The sequence below is a fragment of the Manis pentadactyla genome, chromosome 8 (assembly GCF_030020395.1).
Source record: "Manis pentadactyla isolate mManPen7 chromosome 8, mManPen7.hap1, whole genome shotgun sequence".
Taxonomy (NCBI): Eukaryota; Metazoa; Chordata; class Mammalia; order Pholidota; family Manidae; genus Manis; species Manis pentadactyla.
In genome coordinates this window covers 95,119,183-95,142,312 of record NC_080026.1, presented here as the reverse complement: position 1 = coordinate 95,142,312, position 23,130 = coordinate 95,119,183, and the positions used below count along the sequence as shown (strand labels likewise).

At 38.5% G+C, this 23,130-nt stretch overlaps 1 protein-coding gene and 1 non-coding gene across 4 annotated transcripts in view; one reads left to right on the top strand and one right to left on the bottom strand.

Annotated features, from left to right (window-relative positions):
* Positions 1-23,130, bottom strand: part of MCU (mitochondrial calcium uniporter) — a 234,836-nt gene that overhangs the window by 173,193 nt on the left and 38,513 nt on the right. The gene's annotated exons all lie outside the window — the stretch shown is intronic.
* On the top strand, positions 20,173-20,279 carry LOC118933913 (U6 spliceosomal RNA). The gene has a single exon (XR_005033281.1). It is a non-coding gene; the product is annotated as a U6 spliceosomal RNA (small nuclear RNA).

Sequence of the window (23,130 nt, the reverse complement as noted above, 5' to 3'; positions counted from 1 at the left end):
TGCAATACTCCCCAACAGAACTCAGGAACAGGTCTGGCAGAAAGACGTCTGTACTGTAGCTCAAAGAAATCTCCCATGAACCTGATGTTTTTAAGAAAGGAGAGTTGGCCTATGACTTTGAATAACCACCAGCCTTACTGTTTTATATTCTGTCCCCAAATTGTCACCAGTCAGCTAAAAATTCTAGCATTTCCTCTTCCTCACCAAACTCTTCTGGATTTAAGGGGCTCACTGGCAAAATGAAGTCAGTCCATTGATCAAGTCTTTATACAGTCTTTCACTAAGTAGGAACATTGTATTACTGCAAACAATCATCAAAAAAATCTTTTGAAAAATCTGCTTTAATATATGATAGGAAAAATTAAGCCAAAAGATACAGCTATTACATAATATTTGGGAAAATTTTATACACTATAGAGAAAGTACTCCCTATATTAAGTATTAAGAAGGGGGAAAAAACAAGATTAAGAAGGGATTGGGTTAAAATCATTTTCAAATAAAACAAAACAAACAAACAAATATATATATATATAATTGTCAAGGGGGAGATGTGAAAATGTTACAGCATAACCTACAAAAAACAAATGGCTAGATTACTGGAAGAGTTGCAGAGTTTAATCATACATAGAACAGTATGTTGCTCATCTTCTCACAATCAGCTGCCATCAGACACCAAGAAAACTTCATGTAGAAGTAAAGCTACTACATAGAATAGGGTTATTTTCATAGTTGGTCTCAAATTCTATCATGCATATTCCAAATTTTTTCTTATTTCTTCATAGCTACTCTTCCAATAAGAATTTCTACCCTTCTAGGTAATAATGCAAAATTAATTTTTTATGAAGTTTCTTTGATTTCCCTCTAAGTTCACAGTATACTAATTTACATCATAAAGCTCACACTGCAAGTTTCTTGAAGTAACAACACTTCTATTGGACCTTAAGAACAAGCAGGAAAAAAATGCTTCCAGTGATTAGAAAAGCACCTGACACAGTAGATACTAAGTATAAATATTTGCTAAATGAATAAAGGAATAAATGGTACTTAAGTTTACCATCTCCCCATCATAAAGACGCTTACATTAAAGGGGCTCTAGAAACCATTCTCTATTGGACAGCTAATCACCCAGCAAAGCTATACATACAACGTCAAGTTGTGCACTCTTACACTCTCACACTCTCAGCAACCCCCACCCCCAAAACCCATTTGACCAAAACCAAATTTAGGACACTTGTTTCTTTCACCTTTCCCTAACTTCCTTAGTAGTGTTTAAAGATTTGTACCCCTAAACATCAGCTCAGGAGTTGCCCAAAGAGCAGGCAGCCATTCTAACTACATCTTCAGGAGAAAGCCCTTTCCTAATTCTGGTTTTCTGGAGCGTTCTGTATCCTCCAATAGATCAAATCAATCCCTGCATTTAGCCATAGTCCAGGTCCTGCCCATAGGCAACAGATTCTCTTAACATTAATGGCACTTCATTATTAGGCATACCTGTACGTATGGAAGTTGTTGGACAAGACATATGTCTAACTTATCTTCCACTCTGTCTACATGAACCCTTCTAGGTACAGTTCTCACACAGTCACTCCACTTGTCAATGACTAGGCAAATACTCAATGAACATATGAAAAAAACAGCTGTTAACTTATAATGAAAACACTGACCAGTGGTGACCAGTAGTAGGCTGTGAGTGTAAAAATCATATTCATTTCTGAGCATTATTTATTTAACCAAGGGCCTAAAAGCCTAAAAAAATGGCTGAAATGTATACAAAAATGCTGAGAACCTCTGATGAAAAATGGTTATGCAATAGCATATAAATAAAATAGAATTGCAAGTCTGAAGAAACACCTATAATGATAAAGATGGACAGAGTACACAGAAAAAATAAGAAAAAGTAGAAACAAGAAGACTAATCAAATAGAAGTTTTATACAAATAATCCACAAGACACAGTTAACTTGGAAGCATGGCACAGAAAATGTCAATAGTGGTGACCACTGGCCACAGAGAACATGAAGACACTTCTCACAGTACAGAGAGATGTCTTTCATTCTACCTGGTATAAAATACCTTCCACTTTGAAAAGAAATCTTTCTTTTCAATGAATGTCTATAAATCATAGGGGCATTATTTTTGACATAACTTGCCTATGCCTACAAAACCTATATTTAGTCATGGTCAGTTAGCTGCTCCCCCAACAGCTCAATTCTGAAATTCATTAACTGTTGTTATTGAGGGGAAAAAAGATTTTTAATTGTGTTTATAATTAAATGTATGAATAAGTGCATTAATATTTTATTAACAACTACTGAAATATGCTCAAACAGCCTACCTTATGCCAAGTACAGCTAGAATCTTTTTACATACCTAAGAAGTCTTTGCCTATTAGATCTAGAAACTCTTCTCAGAGCCATACTCTCATTGCCCTCTGCCACAACTGAGTTAAAGGACTTGTCCTGACAGTTCGTTAAAAGATACAACCATGCTTAACAGCAACACACTGGCTGCCCTGACAAAGGAGCAAATGACTCATGGTACCTGCTGGTTTGAACTCATCCTTATACTACACTAGCTTTTATGACCTCGCTTGAGCTGAAGTTAGAAATCAAGAACACACAAAACATCTAAAAACAAGGATAGGAGTCAGAAGTCAGAAAGAAATGCAGAACTAAAGAAATCATTATTCTGAATCTTGGTTGTTCAAGAAATTCCAAGAAAACTGATAAATCATAAGCTTTGTTTTAGGAGAACCATTCCTAGTAGGATATTCTGTCATTTCACTGTTATGATCAGTCATGAACTATGGAGTTTCCTAGTTTGAGGTAATGGGAGAGAAAGCTGCACACAAGCAGGGGAAATACCATGATGAGAGCACTCTTTTCCAGTGGCCACAGAACAGGAAGCAAGAGAGCTACTATGAATCAATATACAGCAAGGTGAGGAAACACTGATGGACAGGATCACAGCAAAGTAATAAAAGCCTTAATTTTCTTCACTGGTTAACCTCATATACTAAGTCAACTTTAAAAGGAAAGAGGTTGAACAAGCACATCCCACTCCCACAAACCCTCCTGGAGAGTCAGGTAACAGGAGCAAAAGAAGTTGGTTTTCTTTAAAATGCAAATTTTTTCTGTTTCATAAACAGAGGAGCCTGAAAGACTGCTACAAGGAGGCTTAAAATGCTGAATTTGCCTATAACTCAAATCAACATGTTTTAGCTAAAATCGAAGAAATTAAGCTAATACATAGTCTGACTTTATCACCTTTCCAGTTCCCAACACTGAGGAGTTTTTAAAATCCCATTCTACATAATATGATTTAATAAGGTTCAAATTATGCTAAGCATAATCCCAAATGTTATTTTTAAAAGTGTATAAAAGTGAATATGCTACGTCAAATATGAAAATGAACTTCACTGCAATGTATACTGATCAGTCCAGCCTTTTCTTTTTTTGGCAACTAGTCAACTAGCCAATAGTAGTCAAAAAATTTTTAAGGTAAGTTACATCTAGACACTCCAATTTATAGTTTCTACTTTGGTAATTCAGTTACAATTTCCTATGCATCTACTATGTGCAGCACATTGCTGTGGCACATTTAAGGCTAAGTAAGTATTTTTATACTAAGTGCACATAGTCCATGCCTTCCAATATATACCCAAACATACTTCTGGCTCCAGCTGAATATAATAATGAGAGGAGAGAGGGAGGGGCGGAAGATGGTGGCATGAGTATAGCAGCGGAAATCTCCTCCCAAAACAATATATATCTATGAAAATATAACAAAGACAACCCTTCCTAGAATAAAGACCAGAGGACACAGGACAATATCCAGACCACATCCACACCTGAGAGAACCCAGCGCCTCGCGAAGGGGGAGAAGAGGGCCAGAAACCAACAAGAAAGGAAGTCTTTCCACCCGTCACTCGTCCCAGCTCTGCAAACTATTCCTATCACCATTAAAAGGCAAACCTACAGGCAGACAAAGATCACAGAGACAACACCAGAGAAGGAGACAGACCTAACCAGTCTTCCTGAAAAAGAATTCAAAATAAGAATCATAAACATGCTGACAGAGATGCAGAGAAATATGCAAGAGAAATGGGATAAAGTCCGGAGGGAGATCACAAATGCCAGAAAGGAGATCGCAGAAATGAAACAAACTCTGGAAGGGTTTATAAGCAGAATGGATAGAATGCAAGAGGCCATTGATGGAATTGAAATCAGAGAACAGGAACGCATAGAAGCTGACATAGAGAGAGACAAAAGGATCTCCAGGAATGAAACAATATTAAGAGAACTGTGTGACCAATCCAAAAGGAACAACATCCGTATTATAGGGGTCCCAGAAGAAGAAGAGAGAGGAAAAGAGATGGAAAGTACCTTAGAAGAAATAATTGCTGAAAACTTCCCCAAACTGGGGGAGGAAATAATCGAACAGACCACGGAAATACACAGAACCCCCAACAGAAAGGATCCAAGAAGGACAACACCAAGACACATAATAATTAAAATGGCAAAGATCAAGGACAAAGAGAGTTTTAAAGGCAGCTAGAGAGAAAAAGGTTACCTATAAAGGAAAACCCATCAGGCTAACATCAGACTTCTCGACAGAAACCCTACAGGCCAGAAGAGAATGGCATGATATATTTAATACAATGAAACAGAAGGGCCTTGAACCAAGGATACTGTATCCAGCACTACTATCATTCAAGTATGACGGTGGGATTAAACAATTCCCAGACAAACAAAAGCTGAGGGAATTTGCTTCCCACAAACCACCTCTACAGAACATCTTACAGGGACTGCTCTAGATGGGAGCACTCCTAGAAAGAGCACAGCACAAAACACCCAACATATGAAGAATCGAGGAGGAGGAACAAGAAGGGACAGAAGAAAAGAATCTCCAGACACTGTATATAACAGCTCAATAAGCAAGCTAAGTTAGGCAGTAAGATACTAAAGAGGCTAACCTTGAACCTTTGGTAACCACGAACTTAAAGCCTGCAATGGCAATAAGTACATATCTTTCAATAGTCACCCTAAATGTTAATGGGTTGAATGCACCAATCAAAAGACACAGAGTAAGAGAATGGATAAAAAAGCAAGACCCATCTATATGCTGCTTACAAGAAACTCACCTCAAACCCAAAGACATGTACAGACTAAAAGTCAAGGGATGGAAAAACATATCTCAAGCAAACAACAGTGAGAAGAAAGCAGGGGTTGCAGTACTAATATCAGACAAAATAGACTTCAAAACAAAGAAAGTAACGAGAGATAAAGAAGGACACTACATAATGATAAAGGGCTCAGTCAAACAAGAGGATATAACCATTCTAAATATATATGCACCCAACACAGGAGCACCAGCATATGTGAAACAAATACTAACAGAACTAAAGGGGGATATAGACTGCAATGCATTCATTCTAGGAGACTTTAACACACCACTCACCCCAAAGGATAGATCCACTGGAAAGAAAATAAGTAAGGACACAGAAGCACTGAACAACACAGTAGAGCAGATGGACCTAATAGACATCTATAGAACTCTACATCCAAAAGCACCAGGATATACATTCTTCTCAAGTGCACATGGAACATTCTCCAGGATAGACCACATACTAGGCCACAAAAAGACCTCAGAAAATTCCAAAAGATCGAAATCCTACCAACCAACTTTTCAGACCACAAAGGCATAAAACTAGAAATAAACTGTACAAAGAAAGCAAAGAGGCTCACAAACACATGGAGGCTTAACAACAACACGCTCCTAAATAATCAATGGATCAATGACCAAATCAAAATGGAGATCCACCAATATATGGAAACAAATGACAACAACAACACTAAGCCCCAACTTCTGTGGGACACAGCAAAAGTAGTCTTAAGAGGAAAGTATATAGCAATCCAAGCATATTTAAAAAAGGAAGAGCAATCCCAAATGAATGGTCTAATGTCACAATTATCGAAATTGGAAAAAGAAGAACAAATGAGGCCTAAGGTCAGCAGAAGGAGGGACATAATAAAGATCAGAGAAGAAATAAATAAATTGAGAAGAATAAAACAATAGCAAAAATCAATGAAACTAAAAGCTGGTTCTTCGAGAAAATAAACAAAATAGATAAGACTCTAGCCACACATATTAAGAGGAAAAGAGAGTCAACACAAATCAACAGTATCAGAAACGAGAAACGAAAAATCACGACGGACCTCACAGAAATACAAAGAATTATTAGAGACTACTATAAAAACCTATATGCTAAGAAGCTTGAAAACCTAGAAGAAATGGACAACTTCCTAGAAAAATACAACCTTCCAAGATTGACCAAGGAAGAAACACAAAATCTAAACAAACCAATTACCAGCAAAGAAATTGAAGCGGTAATCAAAAAACTACCAAAGAACAAAACCCCCGGGACAGATGGATTTACCTCGGAATTTTATCAGACATACAGGGAAGACATAATACCCATTCTCCTTAGAGTTTTCCAAAAAATAGAGGAGGAGGGGATACTCCCAAACTCATTCTATGAAGCTAATATCACCCTAATACCAAAACCAGGCAAAGACCCCACCAAAAAAGAAAACTACAGACCAATATCCCTGATGAACGGAGATGCAAAAATACTCAACAAAATACTAGCAAACCGAATTCAAAAATACATCAGAAGGATCATACACCATGACCAAGTGGGATTCATCCCAGGGATGCAAGGATGGTACAACATTCGAAAGTCCATCAACATCATCCACCACATCAACAAAAAGAAAGACAAAAACCACATGATCATCTCCATAGATGCTGAAAAAGCATTTGACAAAGTTCAACATCCATTCATGATAAAAACTCTCAGCAAAATGGGAATAGAGGGCAAGTACCTCAACATAATCAAGGCCATCTATGATAAACCCACAGCCAACATTATATTGAACAGCGAGAAGCTGAAAGCATTTCCTCTGAGATCGGGAAGTAGACAGGGATGCCCACTCTCTCCACTGTTATTTAACATAGTACTGGAGGTCCTAGCCACGGCAATCAGAGAAAACAAAGAAATACAAGGAATCCAGATTGGTAAAGAAGAAGTTAAACTGTCACTATTTGCAGATGACATGATACTGTACATAAGAAACCCTAAGGACTCCACTCCAAAACTACTAGAACTGATATCGGAATACAGCAAAGTTGCAGGATACAAAATCAACAAACAGAAATCTGTGGCTTTCCTATATACTAACAATGAACCAACAGAAAGAGAAATCAGGAAAACAACTCCATTCACAATTGCACCAAAAAAAATAAAATACCTAGGAATAAACCTAACCAAAGAAGTGAAAGACTTATACTCTGAAAACTACAAGTCACTCTTAAGAGAAATTAAAGGGGACACTAACAGATGGAAACTCATCCCATGCTCGTGGCTAGGAAGAATTAATATCATCAAAATGGCCATCCTGCCCAAAGCAATATACAGATTTGATGCAATCCCTATGAAACTACCAGCAACATTCTTCAATGAACTGGAACAAATAATTCAAAAATTCATATGGAAACACCAAAGACGCCGAATAGCCAAAGCAATCCTGAGAAAGAAGAATAAAGTAGGGGGGATCTCACTCCCCAACTTCAAGCTCTACTATAAAGCCATAGTAATCAAGACAATTTGGTACTGGCACAAGAGCAGAGCCACAGACCAATGGAACAGACTAGAGAATCCAGACATTTACCCAGACATATATGGTCAATTAATATTTGATCAAGGAGCCATGGACATACAATGGCGAAATGACAGTCTCTTCAACAGGTGGTGCTGGCAAAACTGGACAGCTACATGTAGGAGAATGAAACTAGACCATTGTCTAACCCCATATACAAAAGTAAACTCAAAATGGATCAAAGACCTGAATGTAAGTCATGAAACCATTAAACTCTTGGAAGAAAACATAGGCAAAAACCTCTTAGACATAAACATGAGTGACCTCTTCTTGAACATATCTCCCCGGGCAAGGAAAACAACAGCAAAAATGAGTAAGTGGGACTATATTAAGCTGAAAAGCTTCTGTACAGCAAAAGACACCATCAATAGAACAAAAAGGAACCCTACAGTATGGGAGAATATATTTGAAAATGACACATCCAATAAAGGCTTGTCGTCCAGAACATATAAAGAGCTCACACGCCTCAACAAACAAAAAACAAATAACCCAATTAAAAAATGGGCAGAGGAACTGAACAGACAGTTCTCCAAAAAAGAAATACAGATGGCCAACAGACACATGAAAAGATGCTCCACATCGCTAATTATCAGAGAAATGCAAATTAAAACTACAATGAGGTATCACCTCACACCAGTAAGGATGGCTGCCATCCAAAAGACAAACAACAACAAATGTTGGCGAGGCTGTGGAGAAAGGGGAACCCTCCTACACTGCTGGTGGGAATGTAAGTTAGTTCAACCATTGTGGAAAGCAGTATGGAGGTACATCAAAATGCTCAAAACAGACTTACCATTTGACCCAGGAATTGCACTCCTAGGAATTTGCCCTAAGAATGCAGCAATCAAGTATGAGAAAGACCAGTGCACCCCTATGTTTATCACAGCACTATTAACAATAGCCAAGAATTGGAAGCAACCTAAATGTCCATCGATAGATGAATGGATAAAGAAGATGTGGTACATATACACAATGGAATACTACTCAGCCATAAGAAAAGGGCAAATCCAATCATTTGCAGCAACATGGATGGAGCTGGAGGGTATTATGCTCAGTGAAACAAGCCAAGCGGAGAAAGAGAAATACCAAATGATTTCACTTATCTGTGGAATGTAAGAACAAAGGAAAAACTGAAGGAACAAAACAGCACCAGAATCACAGAACTCACGAATGGACTAACAGGTACCAAAGGGAAAGGGACTGGGGAGGATGGGTGGGGAGGGAGGGATAAGGGGGGGAGAAGTAGGGGGGTATTAAGATTAACATGCATGGGGGGGTAGGAGAAAAGGGAGGGCTGTACAACACAGAGAAGGCAAGTAGTGATTCTACAACATTTTGCTATGCTGATGGACAGTGACTGTAAAGGGGTTTATAGGGGAGACCTGGTATAGGGGAGAGCCTAGTAAACATAATATTGGTCATGTAAGTGTAGATTAGTGATACCAAAAACAAAACAAAACAAAACAAAAAAAAAAAGGGCAGTTCCTGTGTGGTAACCTCCAATGATTTCTACACAAGGATATAAAGGGCATATAAAAGTGTAGGCAAAGGGTCTGTTTGCGTTTATGCAGAAGATCAAAGCCTAATTGGGCTACCCCGAAAATGAACTAAGATACGATATGAAAGAGAACTTCCAACATCAGCACTCTCTGGAAGACTCATGCCAGATGATCATCAAAAAACCCCAACAAAGATCCACGCACTGCTACAGCTGTAGATGCACTCATCCCACCAGCTCCTGGACTTGCCATGGGAATGAAGGAGATATCTAAGCTGGCCTGTGCATACACTAAAACAACAAATTTAACTGGATCTATACTGTTGGAACTCAATCAAGAATTAGAAGTGCAAATTGTAGCGCTCCACAATCGTACAACTACAGACTATTTACTGTTAAAAGAACATAAGGGGAGGTGGGGCGGAAGATGGCGGCGTGAGTAGAGCAGCGGAAATCTCCTCCCAAAACAACATATATCTATGAAAATATAACAAAGACAACCCTTCCTAGAATAAAGACCAGAGGACACAGGACAATATCCAGACCACATCCACACCTGAGAGAACCCAGCGCCTCGCGAAGGGGGTAAGATACAAGCCCCGGCCCCGCGGGAGCCGAGCGCCCCTCCCCCCAGCTCCCGGCGGGAGAAGAGCAGGCAGAGCGGGAGGGAGACGGAGCCCAGGACTGCCGAACACCCAGCCCCAGCCATCCGGGCCAGAGTGTAGGGCCCTCGATACTGGGAAAACAGGGCAGCAAGAACAGTGAGCAGGCACTGGAGGCTGGGCGACAGAGGACATAAGAAAAGCGCGCGACCATTTTTTTTTTTTGCTTTTTTGCTGCTTTGTTTTGGCGAGCGCTGTTTGGAAGTCTTAAAGGGACAGGGACCCCAATATTAGGGAAACAGGGCAGAAAGACCGGTGAGCAGAGGCCTGAGGCTGGCACCGGAGAATAAAGAAAAACGAACGACCACCTTTTTTTTTTTTTTTTTTAAATAAAAATTTTTTTTTTTTTTTTAATTAAAAAAATTTTTTTTCTTGTTTTTTTTTGTGGTCGTTGTTTTGTTTTGGCGGGTGCTTTTTGGAAGTCTTAAAGGGGCAGGGCGGGCCACTTAATTCAGAGGTAGGGAATCCGGGACCTCTGGGCACCCTAACCCCTGGGCTGCAGGGAGCAGGGAGGCCCCTTACGGAGATAAATAGCCTCCCAGCAGCTCCTGCTCCAACGCGACTCCACCATTTTGGAGCAGCTGCCCGAGCCAGGCCACGCCCACAGCAACAGCGGAGATTAACTCCATAGCAGCCGGGCAGGAAGCAGAAACCCTGTCTGCGCGCAGCTGCGCAGCACAAGCCACTAGAGGCCGCTGTTCTCCCAGGAGAGGAGGGCCACAAACCAACAAGAAAGGAAGTCCTTCCAGCCGTCACTCGTCCCAGTTCTGCAGACTATTCCTATCACCATGAAAAGGCAAAGCTACAGGCAGACAAAGATCACAGAGACAACACCAGAGAAGGAGACAGACCTAACCAGTCTTCCTGACAAAGAATTCAAAATAAGAATCATAAACATGCTGACAGAGATGCAGAGAAATACGCAAGAAAAATGGGATGAAGTCCGGAAAGAGATCACAGATGCCAGAAAGGAGATCGCAGAAATGAAACAAACTCTGGAAGGGTTTATAAGCAGAATGGATAGAATGCAAGAGGCCATTGATGGAATTGAAATCAGAGAACAGGAACGCATGGAAGCTGACATAGAGAGAGACAAAAGGATCTCCAGGAATGAAACAATATTAAGAGAACTGTGTGACCAATCTAAAAGGAGCAATATCCGTATTATAGGGGTCCCAGAAGAAGAAGAGAGAGGCAAAGAGATGGAAAGTATCTTAGAAGAAATAATTGCTGAAAACTTCCCCACACTGGGGGAGGAAGTAATCAAACAGACCACGGAAATACACAGAACCCCCAACAGAAAGGATCCAAGAAGGGCAACACCAAGACACATAATAATTAAAATGGCAAAGATCAAGGACAAGGAAAGAGTGTTAAAGGCAGCTAGAGAGAAAAAGGTCACCTATAAAGGAAAACCCATCAGGCTAACGTCAGATTTCTCAACAGAAACCCTACAGGCCAGAAGAGAATGGCATGATATATTTAATACAATGAAACAGAAGGGCCTTGAACCAAGGATACTGTATCCAGCACGACTATCATTCAAATATGACGGTGGGATTAAACAATTCCCAGACAAACAAAAGCTGAGGGAATTTGCTTTCCACAAACCACCTCTACAGAACATCTTACAGGGACTGCTCTAGATGGGAGCACTCCTAGAAGGAGCACAGCACAAAACACCCAACATATGAAGAATCGAGGAGGAGGAACAAGAAGGGAGAGAAGAAAAGAATCTCCAGACAGTGTATATAACAGCTCAATAAGCGAGCTAAGTTAGGCAGTAAGATACTAAAGAGGCTAACCTTGAACCTTTGGTAACCACGAATTTAAAGCCTGCAATGGCAATAAGTACATATCTTTCAATAGTCACCCTAAATGTTAATGGGTTGAATGCACCAATCAAAAGACACAGAGTAACAGAATGGATAAAAAAGCAAGACCCATCTATATGCTGCTTACAAGAAACTCACCTCAAACCCAAAGACATGTACAGACTAAAAGTCAAGGGATGGAAAAACATATTTCAAGCAAACAACAGTGAGAAGAAAGCAGGGGTTGCAGTACTAATATCAGACAAAATAGACTTCAAAACAAAGAAAGTAACAAGAGATAAAGAAGGACACTACATAATGATAAAGGGCTCAGTCAAACAAGAGGATATAACCATTCTAAATATATATGCACCCAACACAGGAGCACCAGCATATGTGAAACAAATACTAACAGAACTAAAGGGGGATATAGACTGCAATGCATTCATTCTAGGAGACTTCAACACACCACTCACCCCAAAGGATAGATCCACTGGGCAGAAAATAAGTAAGGACACGGAAGCACTGAACAACACAGTAGAGCAGATGGACCTAATAGACATCTATAGAACTCTACATCCAAAAGCAGCGGGATATACATTCTTCTCAAGTGCACATGGAACATTCTCCAGAATAGACCACATACTAGGACACAAAAAGAGCCTCAGAAAATTCCAAAAGATTGAAATCCTACCAACCAACTTTTCAGACCACAAAGGCATAAAACTAGAAATAAACTGTACAAAGAAAGCAAAGAGGCTCACGAACACATGGAGGCTTAACAACATGCTCCTAAATAATCAATGGATCAATGACCAAATCAAAATGGAGATCCAGCAATATATGGAAACAAATGACAACAACAACACTAAGCCCCAACTTCTGTGGGACACAGCAAAAGCAGTCTTAAGAGGAAAGTATATAGCAATCCAAGCATATTTAAAAAAGGAAGAGCAATCCCAAATGAATGGTCTAATGTCACAATTATCGAAATTGGAAAAAGAAGAACAGATGAGGCCTAAGGTCAGCAGAAGGAGGGACATAATAAAGATCAGAGAAGAAATAAATAAAATTGAGAAGAATAAAACAATAGCAAAAATCAATGAAACCAAGAGCTGGTTCTTCGAGAAAATAAACAAAATAGATAAGCCTCTAGCCAGACTTATTAAGAAGAAAAGAGAGTCAACACAAATCAACAGTATCAGAAACGAGAAAGGAAAAATCACGACGGACCCCACGGAAATGCAAAGAATTATTGGAGAATACTATGAAAACCTATATGCTAACAAGCTGGGAAACCTAGGAGAAATGGACAACTTCCTAGAAAAATATAACCTTCCAAGATTGACCCAGGAAGAAACAGAAAATCTAAACAGACCAATTACCAGCAATGAAATTGAAGAGGTAATCAAAAAACTACCAAAGAACAAAACCCCCGGGACAGATGGATTTACCTCGGAATTTTATCAGACATACAGGGAAGACATAATACCCATTCTCCTTAAAGTTTTCCAAGAAATAGAAGAGGAGGGGATACTCCCAAACTCATTCTATGAAGCTAACATCACCCTAATACCAAAACCAGGCAAAGACCCCACCAAAAAAGAAAACTACAGACCAATATCCCTGATGAACGTAGATGCAAAAATACTCAACAAAATATTAGCAAACCGAATTCAAAAATACATCAAAAGGATCATACACCATGACCAAGTGGGATTCATTCCAGGGATGCAAGGATGGTACAACATTCGAAAGTCCATCAACATCATCCACCACATCAACAAAAAGAAAGACAAAAACCACATGATCATCTCCATAGATGCTGAAAAAGCATTTGACAAAGTTCAACATCCATTCATGTTAAAAACTCTCAGCAAAATGGGAATAGAGGGCAAGTACCTCAACATAATAAAGGCCATCTATGATAAACCCACAGCCAACATTATATTGAACAGCGAGAAGCTGAAAGCATTTCCTCTGAGATCGGGAACTAGACAGGGATGCCCACTCTCTCCACTGTTATTTAACATAGTACTGGAGGTCCTAGCCACGGCAATCAGACAAAATAAAGAAATACAAGGAATCCAGATTGGTAAAGAAGAAGTTAAACTGTCACTATTTGCAGATGACATGATACTGTACATAAAAAACCCTAAAGACTCCACCCCAAAACTACTAGAACTGATATCGGAATACAGTAAAGTTGCAGGATACAAAATCAACACACAGAAATCTGTGGCTTTCCTATATACTAACAATGAACCAACAGAGAGAGAAATCAGGAAAACAACTCCATTCACAATTGCATCAAAAAAAATAAAATACCTAGGAATAAACCTAACCAAAGAAGTGAAAGACTTATACTCTGAAAACTACAAGTCACTCTTAAGAGAAATTAAAGGGGACACTAACAGATGGAAACTCATCCCATGCTCGTGGCTAGGAAGAATTAATATCGTTAAAATGGCCATCCTGCCCAAAGCAATATACAGATTTGATGCAATCCCTATGAAACTACCAGCAACATTCTTCAATGAACTGGAACAAATAATTCAAAAATTCATATGGAAACACCAAAGACCCCGAATAGCCAAAGCAATCCTGAGAAAGAAGAATAAAGTAGGGGGGATCTCACTCCCCAACTTCAAGCTCTACTATAAAGCCATAGTAATCAAGACAATTTGGTACTGGCACAAGAGCAGAGCCACAGACCAATGGAACAGACTAGAGAATCCAGACATTAACCCAGACATATATGGTCAATTAATATTTGATAAAGGAGCCATGGACATACAATGGCGAAATGACAGTCTCTTCAACAGGTGGTGCTGGCAAAACTGGACAGCTACATGTAGGAGAATGAAACTGGACCATCGTCTAACCCCATATACAAAAGTAAACTCAAAATGGATCAAAGACCTGAATGTAAGCCATGAAACCATTAAACTCCTGGAAGAAAACATAGGCGAAAACCTCTTAGACATAAACATGAGTGACCTCTTCTTGAACATATCTCCCCGGGCAAGGAAAACAACAGCAAAAATGAGTAAGTGGGACTATATTAAGCTGAAAAGCTTCTGTACAGCAAAAGACACCATCAATAGAACAAGAAGGATCCCTACAGTATGGGAGAATATATTTGAAAATGACACATCCGATAAAGGCTTGACGTCCAGAATATATAAGGAGCTCTCACGCCTCAACAAACAAAAAACAAATAACCCAATTAAAAAATGGGCAGAGGAACTGAACAGACAGTTCTCCAAAAAAGAAATACAGATGGCCAACAGACACATGAAAAGATGCTCCACATCGCTAATTATCAGAGAAATGCAAATTAAAACTACAATGAGGTATCACCTCACACCAGTAAGGATGGCTGCCATCCAAAAGACAAACAACAACAAATGTTGGCGAGGCTGTGGAGAAAGGGGAACCCTCCTACACTGCTGGTGGGAATGTAAGTTAGTTCAACCATTGTGGAAAGCAGTATGGAGGTACATCAAAATGCTCAAAACAGACTTACCATTTGACCCAGGAATTGCACTCCTAGGAATTTACCCTAAGAATGCAGCAATCAAGTTTGAGAAAGACAGATGCACCCCTATGTTTATTGCAGCACTATTTACAATAGCCAAGAATTGGAAGCAACCTAAATGTCCATCAATAGATGAATGGATAAAGAAGATGTGGTACATATACACAATGGAATACTACTCAGCCATAAGAAAAGGGCAAATCCAATCATTTGCAGCAACATGGATGGAGCTGGAGGGTATTATGCTCAGTGAAACAAGCCAAGCGGAGAAAGAGAAATACCAAATGATTTCACTTATCTGTGGAATATAAGAACAAAGGAAAAACTGAAGGAACAAAACAGCAGCAGAATCACAGAACTCAAGAATGGACTAACAGGTACCAAAGGGAAAGGGACTGGGGAGGATGGGTGGGAAGGGAGGGATAAGGGGGGGAGAAGTAGGGGGGTATTAAGATTAACATGCATGGGGGGGTAGGAGAAAAGGGAGGGCTGTACAACACAGAGAAGGCAAGTAGTGATTCTACAACATTTTGCTATGCTGATGGACAGTGACTGTAAAGGGGTTTATAGGGGAGACCTGGTATAGGGGAGAGCCTAGTAAACATAATATTCGTCATGTAAGTGTAGATTAGTGATAGCAAAAAAAAAAAAAAAAAGGGCAGTTCCTGTGTGGTAACCTCCAACGAGTTCTACACAAGGGTATAAAGGGCATATAAAAGTGTAGGCAAAGGGTCTGTTTGTGTTTATACAGAGGATCAAAGCCTAATTGGGCTACCCCGAAAATGAACTAAGATACGATATGAAAAAGAACTTCCAACATCTGCACCCTCTGGAAGACTCATGCCAGAAGATGATCATCAAAAAACCCCAACAAAGATCCACGCACTGCTACAGCTGTAGATGCACTCATCCCACCAGTTCCTGGACCTGCCATGGGAATGAGGAAGGAGATATCTAAGCTGGCCTGTGCATACAGTAAAACAACAAAATTGGACTGGATCTATACTGTTGGAACTCAACCAAGAATTTGGAGAAGTGCAAATTGTAGCGCTCCAAAGTCTTACAACTACAAACTATTTATTGTTAAAAGAACATATGGCATGTGAACAGTCCCCAGGAATGGGTTGTTTTAATTTGTCTGATTTCTCTCAGACTGTTCAAGTTCATTTGGACAATATCCACCATATCATAGATAAGTTTTCACAAATGCCTAAGGTGCCTAACTGGTTTTCTTGGTTTCACTGCAGATGGCTGGTAATTACAGATATGCTTTGGTTATGTAACTATACTCCTATTATGTTAATCTGTGTGTGCAATTTAAGTAGTAGCTTAAAACCTATACATGCTGAAGTTACTCTACAAGAAGATATATCAAAGAAATAATCAATCTTCCCATGTTTTCTTCCGCCTGCTACTTCTATAGCTTTTCTTCTTCCTTCCTAATTACAACCCTTAAATAGAATTCGTGCCTCATATCAAATTTACCGAGTATCATAATTCTTCCAAGTGGTAAAGATACCTCAAGACAAATGCTGGGCATAGAAGCCACAGGGCATAAATATGCAAAGAAGTAAAAAGCTAACTTTTTCAAACAATAAGGCTTCTCTCTCACTTACCAACTTCACATTTCCCTGTATGGCCCCGGAAGATGACTGGTTAGCCAGAGACGGGTAAGATTCCTCAAGGGAGGAACAACCTAAGACAGGCACAGTCGCAGGGGGGCCATCAGGTGAGAAATTGGGGATCAACAGAGGTGAGGCTTAGAACCTCACCCCCCCGTTCTGAGAGAAATCTTCTGCATACGTGGATGTTTTATTGCCCTGGTCTAGCTTGGATTAACACATAGTCTACAGGCACACACCTGATCATCTACATTTGCTCTCTTACAACACTAAACTATGTTTTCTACCTTTATCTTGTATCTACCTACCACTTCAGCATTTTATTAAAAATAATAATAATAAAGAGAGAAATGTGGTATCCACATATAAATCAAGTATAAAAACCAAATGAGTATTCATATTTGAACTGACTGTTTATAGTTCATAATGCATGAGCAAAACCGAAAGTTTCTGTGATGACTGCCCTTGTACTGTTCACTATGTAACTTATTCATTATGTAAGAATTTGTTCTACATGTAAGAACTTGTTTGTTATGCCTCAGAAGATTGGAGACTGACAAAAATTAGGCTTGGGGTGGAATAATGATTGTGCATTGAGCATTGACTCCCCTATACAGAATTTTATTGTCGTTAACAACCATTTGATCAATAAATATGAGAGATGCCCTCACAAAAAAAAAAAAAAAAAAAAAAAAAAAGGACAGACTTCCAATGGTAAAATAAATTAGTAACCGGGATGTAATGTATAGCATAAGGAATATAGTCAAGATATTGTAACAGCCTGGTAGGGTGATAGCTGGAACCTAGAATTATGTATATAAATGTTCTACCACTGTGTTGTACACTTGAAACTCATGTAATGTAATACTGTGTGTCAACTACCCTTCAATAAAAAATAATTATTAAAAAAAAAAAAAAAAAAAAAAAAAAAAGAACATAAGGGATGTGAACATTCCCCAGGAATGGGTTGTTTTAATTTGTCTGATTTCTCTAAGACTGTTCAAGTTCAGTTGGACAATATCCACCATATCATAGATAAGTTTTCACAAATGCCTAAGGTGCCTAACTGGTTTTCTTGGTTTCACTGGAGATGGCTGGTAATTACAGGTATGCTTTGGTTATGTAACTATACTCCTATTATGTTAATGTGTGTGCGCAATTTAAGTAGTAGCTTAAAGCCTATACATGCTGAAGTTACTCTACAAGAAGATATGTCAAAGAAATAATCAATCTTCCCAGGTTTTCTGCCGCCTGCTACTTCTATAGCTTTTCTTCTTCCTTCCTAATTACAACCCTTAAATAGAATTCGTGCCTCATATCAAATTTACCGAGTATCATAATTCTTCCAAGTGGTAAAGATACCTCAAGACAAATGCTGGGCATAGAAGCTACAGGGCATAAATATGCAAAGAAGTAAAAAGCTAACCATTTCAAACAATAAGGCTTCTCTCTCACTTACCAACTTTACATTTCCCTGTATGGCCCCGGAAGATGACTGGTTAGCCAGAGACGGGTAAGATTCCTCAAGGGAGGAACAACCTAAGACAGGCACAGTCGCAGGGGGGTCATCAGGTGAGAAAATGGGGATCAACAGAGGTGAGGCTTAGAACCTCACCCCCCCGTTCTGAGAGAAAGCTTCTGCATACGTGGATGTTTTATTGCCCTTGTCTAGCTTGGATTAACACATAGTCTACAGGCACACACCTGATCATCTACATTTGCTCTCTTACAACACTAAACTATGTTTTCTACCTTTATTTTGTATCTACCTACCACTCCAGCATTTTATTAAAAATAATAATAATAAAGAGAGAAATGTGGTATCCACATATAAATCAAGTATAAAAACCAAATGAGTATTCATATTTGAACTGTTTATAGTTCATAATGCATGAGCAAAACTGAAGGTTTCTGTGATGACTGCCCTTATACTGTTCACCATGTAACTTATTCACTATGTAAGAATTTGTTCTCCATGTAAGAACTTGTTTGTTATGCCTCAGAAGATTGGAGACTGACGAAAATTAGGCTTGGGGTGGATTAATGATTGTGCATTGAGCATTGACTCCCCTATACAGAATTTTATTGTTGTTAACAACCATTTGATCAATAAATATGAGAGATGCCCTCAAAAAAAAATAATAATAATGAGAGGAGTAGTCTAACAATAGTATAAACAATAGATCTGGGGCTTTGAAGAATGGACAGCACTTCAACCGATAGGAAGGGTCAGGAGAACATCTTACATCAAAAGAAGTTGTGAACAAAGACAGAACCACAAGGCATGTCGTGGGAAACTAGTACAGCAAATGCCTACATTGCAAAAGGGAGAAGAGAAAAAAGAAGAACCTGGAAGGCCAGACTGGGCTCAAACCATGAAGGACTTTCAATACCAAAGCTAATGGATTTTAAGTTATATTCTCCAGGCAACAGGCAGCAAAGGATTTTAAGTAAGTTTTAAAACTGTGTGCCAAATACAACATTTCCACAGATAAGAAATTATAAGTTTCATATAATATTTCCTTATGTTCTGTTATTTATAACCCTTAACTGTTGAAATTCAAGGCTAGGGAGTCAACATCACGGCTATCAGTATTCAACATTTCCTTTTTTAAGACAATTAAGAATCCACATTTCTTTGCTTAGCATTAAAATTTTCTGGGAAGGCTTTATCTTTTTGACCCATTTTATCTAAAACCAACAGCACAAACCAGAGGAAAATGTCTTTCCTAATGTTTGCTTGATTTAAAAGCTAAATCCAGCACACAGGGTACACATTTCTTTATTACTATACATGATTGGCTCTATTCCTCACTCTATGAGTCTATTTTCAATTTGTTGGACATTTAACAAAAGAGGCATGAGTGAGAAGAATTTCTCAGAACCCCCAGGATACCTATTCATATAGCTGTGATCCAATTCTCCATCTTCCTCAAATAACTTTTTTGTTTATAATAATAATAAATTATTATAAGCTTGATTCCATTACAAGAGCTAGAAAGTTTTTCCAGTGGGTTTTATTTATAAAGACTTAACTCTGACTCTAGTCCCAGGCTAGGCTTTCTCATTCTTTTAAATTATTGCAGGATTTCTCTAGCTGCACCAACTCCCAGAAGCCTGCAAGTCTTAATGACTACTAAAGCTGCAACTGTACCTAAAGATAACCCCCATCTGTACCATCACTCATCTCAACTCTAACGCCAACTTAAAAGCAGAATGGGAAGTTGTTAGGGATGGAATCAACAGCTTGCTGCACCTGGTGCTTACAACTGGAGTAGCCCACTCCTAAAATTCAGGTAAAAATTAAGGAGCAGAGTGCTCGCTTCGGCAGCACATACACTAAAATTGGAACGATACAGAGAAAATTAGCATGGCCCCTGTGCAAGGATGAAACGCAAATTCGTGAAGTGTTCCATATTTTTTGAAAGAAGAAAAAAAAAATTAAGCAGAAAAGGAATGGATTGTGCCCCTTCATCATTTCTTATCAGGAAGAGGGCAACAAGGATATGAAGACTCAAATACAAATCTCCAGCACAAACAGCTTCACTGAGGAACACATTCTCAAATCCAACAGCTAAAAGAATATCAACTTAGTTGTCTTTTAATTCCATTAAAATAGAAATTCTACAAAATGGGGACATTGACTGTCTTGTTCACTGATTCAAGTCAAATTCTTGGCCTATTGATAGTACCTGGTCCATGTGGGCACTGAATAAATATTTTGACAATAAACATTTATATATTTTGGATGTCAATCCCTTATTGGACATGTCATTTATGAATGTATTCTCCCATAGAGTAGGATACCTTTTTTGTTCTCCTGATAGTGTCCTTTTCTGTACAGAAGCTTTTTAGTTTGATATAGTCCCACTTGTTCATTTTCGTTTTTGTTTCCCTTGCCCAAGGAGATGTGTTTATGGAAAAGTTGCTCATGTTTATATTCAAGAGAGTTTTGCCTATGTTTTCTTCTAAGAGTTTTATAGTTTCCTGACTTACAGTCAGGTCTTTGATCCATTTTGAGTTTACATTTGTGTATGGAGTTAGACAGTAATCCAGTTCCATTCTCTTACATGTAGCTGTATAGGTTGACCAACTCCAGCTGTTGAAGAGGCTATCATTTCCCCATTGTATGTCCATGGCTACTTTATCATATATTAATTAGCCATATATGTGTGGGTTTATATCTGGGCTTTCTATTTTGTTCCATTGATCTATGATTCTGTTCTTGTGCCAGTACCAAATTGTCTTGATTACTGTGGCTTTGTAGCAGAGCTCAAAGTTTGGGAGCATAATCCCCTTGGCTTTATTATTCCTTCCCATAATTGCTTTGGCTATTCGTGGTCTTTTGTGGTTCCATATGAATTTTAGAACGATTTGTTTCAGTTCGTTGAAGAATGCTATCAGTATTTTGATAGGGATTGCAGTGAATCTGTAGATTGCTTTAGGCAGGATGGCCATTTTGACAATATTCTTCCTACCCAACAGCATAGGATGAATTTCCATGGATTAGTAACCTCTTTGATTTCTCTCAAGAGAGTCTTGTAGTTTTCACGGTATAGGTCTTTCATGTCTTTGGTTAGGTTTCTTCCTAGGTATTTTATTCTTTTTAATACAATTGTGAATGGAATTGTTTTCATGATTTCTCTTTCTTCTAGTTAATCATTAGTGTAAAGGAAGGTAACAGATTTCTGTGTACTAATTTTCTGTGTACTAATTTTCTATCCTGCAACGTTGCTAAATTCAGATATTAGTTCTAGTAGTTTTGGAGTGGATTCTTTAGGGTTTTTTATGTACAATATCATGTTATCTGCAAACAGTGACAGTTTAACTTGTTCCTTGCCAATCCAGATGCCTTTTATTTCTTTGTATTGTCTGATTGCCATGGCTAGGACCTCCAGTACTATGTTGAATAACTGGGGAGAGTGGACATCCTTGTCTTGTACCCAATCTTAAAGGAAAAGCTTTCAGCCCTTCACTGTTAAGTATGATGTTGGCTGATGGGTTTGTCATGTATGGCCTTTATTATGTTGAGGTACTTGCCCTCTATACCCATTTTGTTGAGAGATTTTATCATATATGGATGTTGAATTTTGTTAAATGCTTTTCAGCACCTATGGGGATGATCATGTGAATATTGTCCTTTTTATTGATGTATAAATAAACAGTGGATGGTGTTGATGGGTTTTCGAATGTTGTACCATCCTTGCATCCCTTGGATAATTCCCAATTGATCATGATGTATGATCCTCTTGCTGTACTTTTTAATTCGGCTTGCTAATGTTTTGTTCAGTATTTCTGCATCTATGTTCATCAGGGATATTGGTCTGTAATTTTCTTTTTTTGTGGTGTCTTTGCCTGGTTTCGGTATTACAGTGATGCTGGCTTCATTGAATGAATTTGGAAGTATTCCATCCTATTTTTTGGAAAACTTTAAAGAGAATGGGTATTATGTCTTCTCTAAATGTTTGATAAAATTCAGCAGCAGTGAAGCCATCTGGTCCAGGTGTTTTTTTCTTGGGTAGTTTTTTTATTACAGATTTAATTTCATTGATGGTAATTGGTCTTTTCAGATTTTCTGTTTCTTCTTGGGTCAGTCTTGGAAGGTTGTAAAGTTGTCCATTTCTTCTAGGTTATCCAGTTTGTTAGCATATAGTTTTTCATAGTATTCTCTCATAATTCTTTTTATTTCTGTGGTGTCCATTGTGATTTTTCCTTTCTCATTTCTGATTCTGTTTATGTGTGTAGATTCTCTTTTTTTCTTGATAAGTCTGGCTAGAGGTTTACCTATTTTGTTTATTTTCTCAAAGATTCAGCTCTTGGTTTCATTGATTCTGTTGTTTTATTCTTCTCAATTTTATTTATTTCTTCTCTGATCCTTATTATGTCCCTCCTTCTACTGACTTTGGGCCTCATTTGTTTGTGAATTTAGACTATTCATGTGGGATTGTTCTTCCTTGTTTAAATAGGCCTGAATTGGTATATACTTTCCTCTTATTACTACCTTTGCTGCATCCCACAGAAGTTGGGGCGTTGATTTGTTGTTTTCATTCATCTCCATATATTGTTTGATCTTTGTTTTTATTTGGTCATTGATCCATTGGTTATTTAGAAGCATTTTGTTAAGTCTCCACGTGTTTGTGAGCCTTTTTGTTTTCTTTGTACAATTTATTTCTAGTTTCATACATTTGTGATCTGAAAAGTTGGTTGCTACAATTTGAATCTTTTTCAATTTGCTGAGGCTCTTTTTGTGGCCTAGTATTTGACCTATTCTTG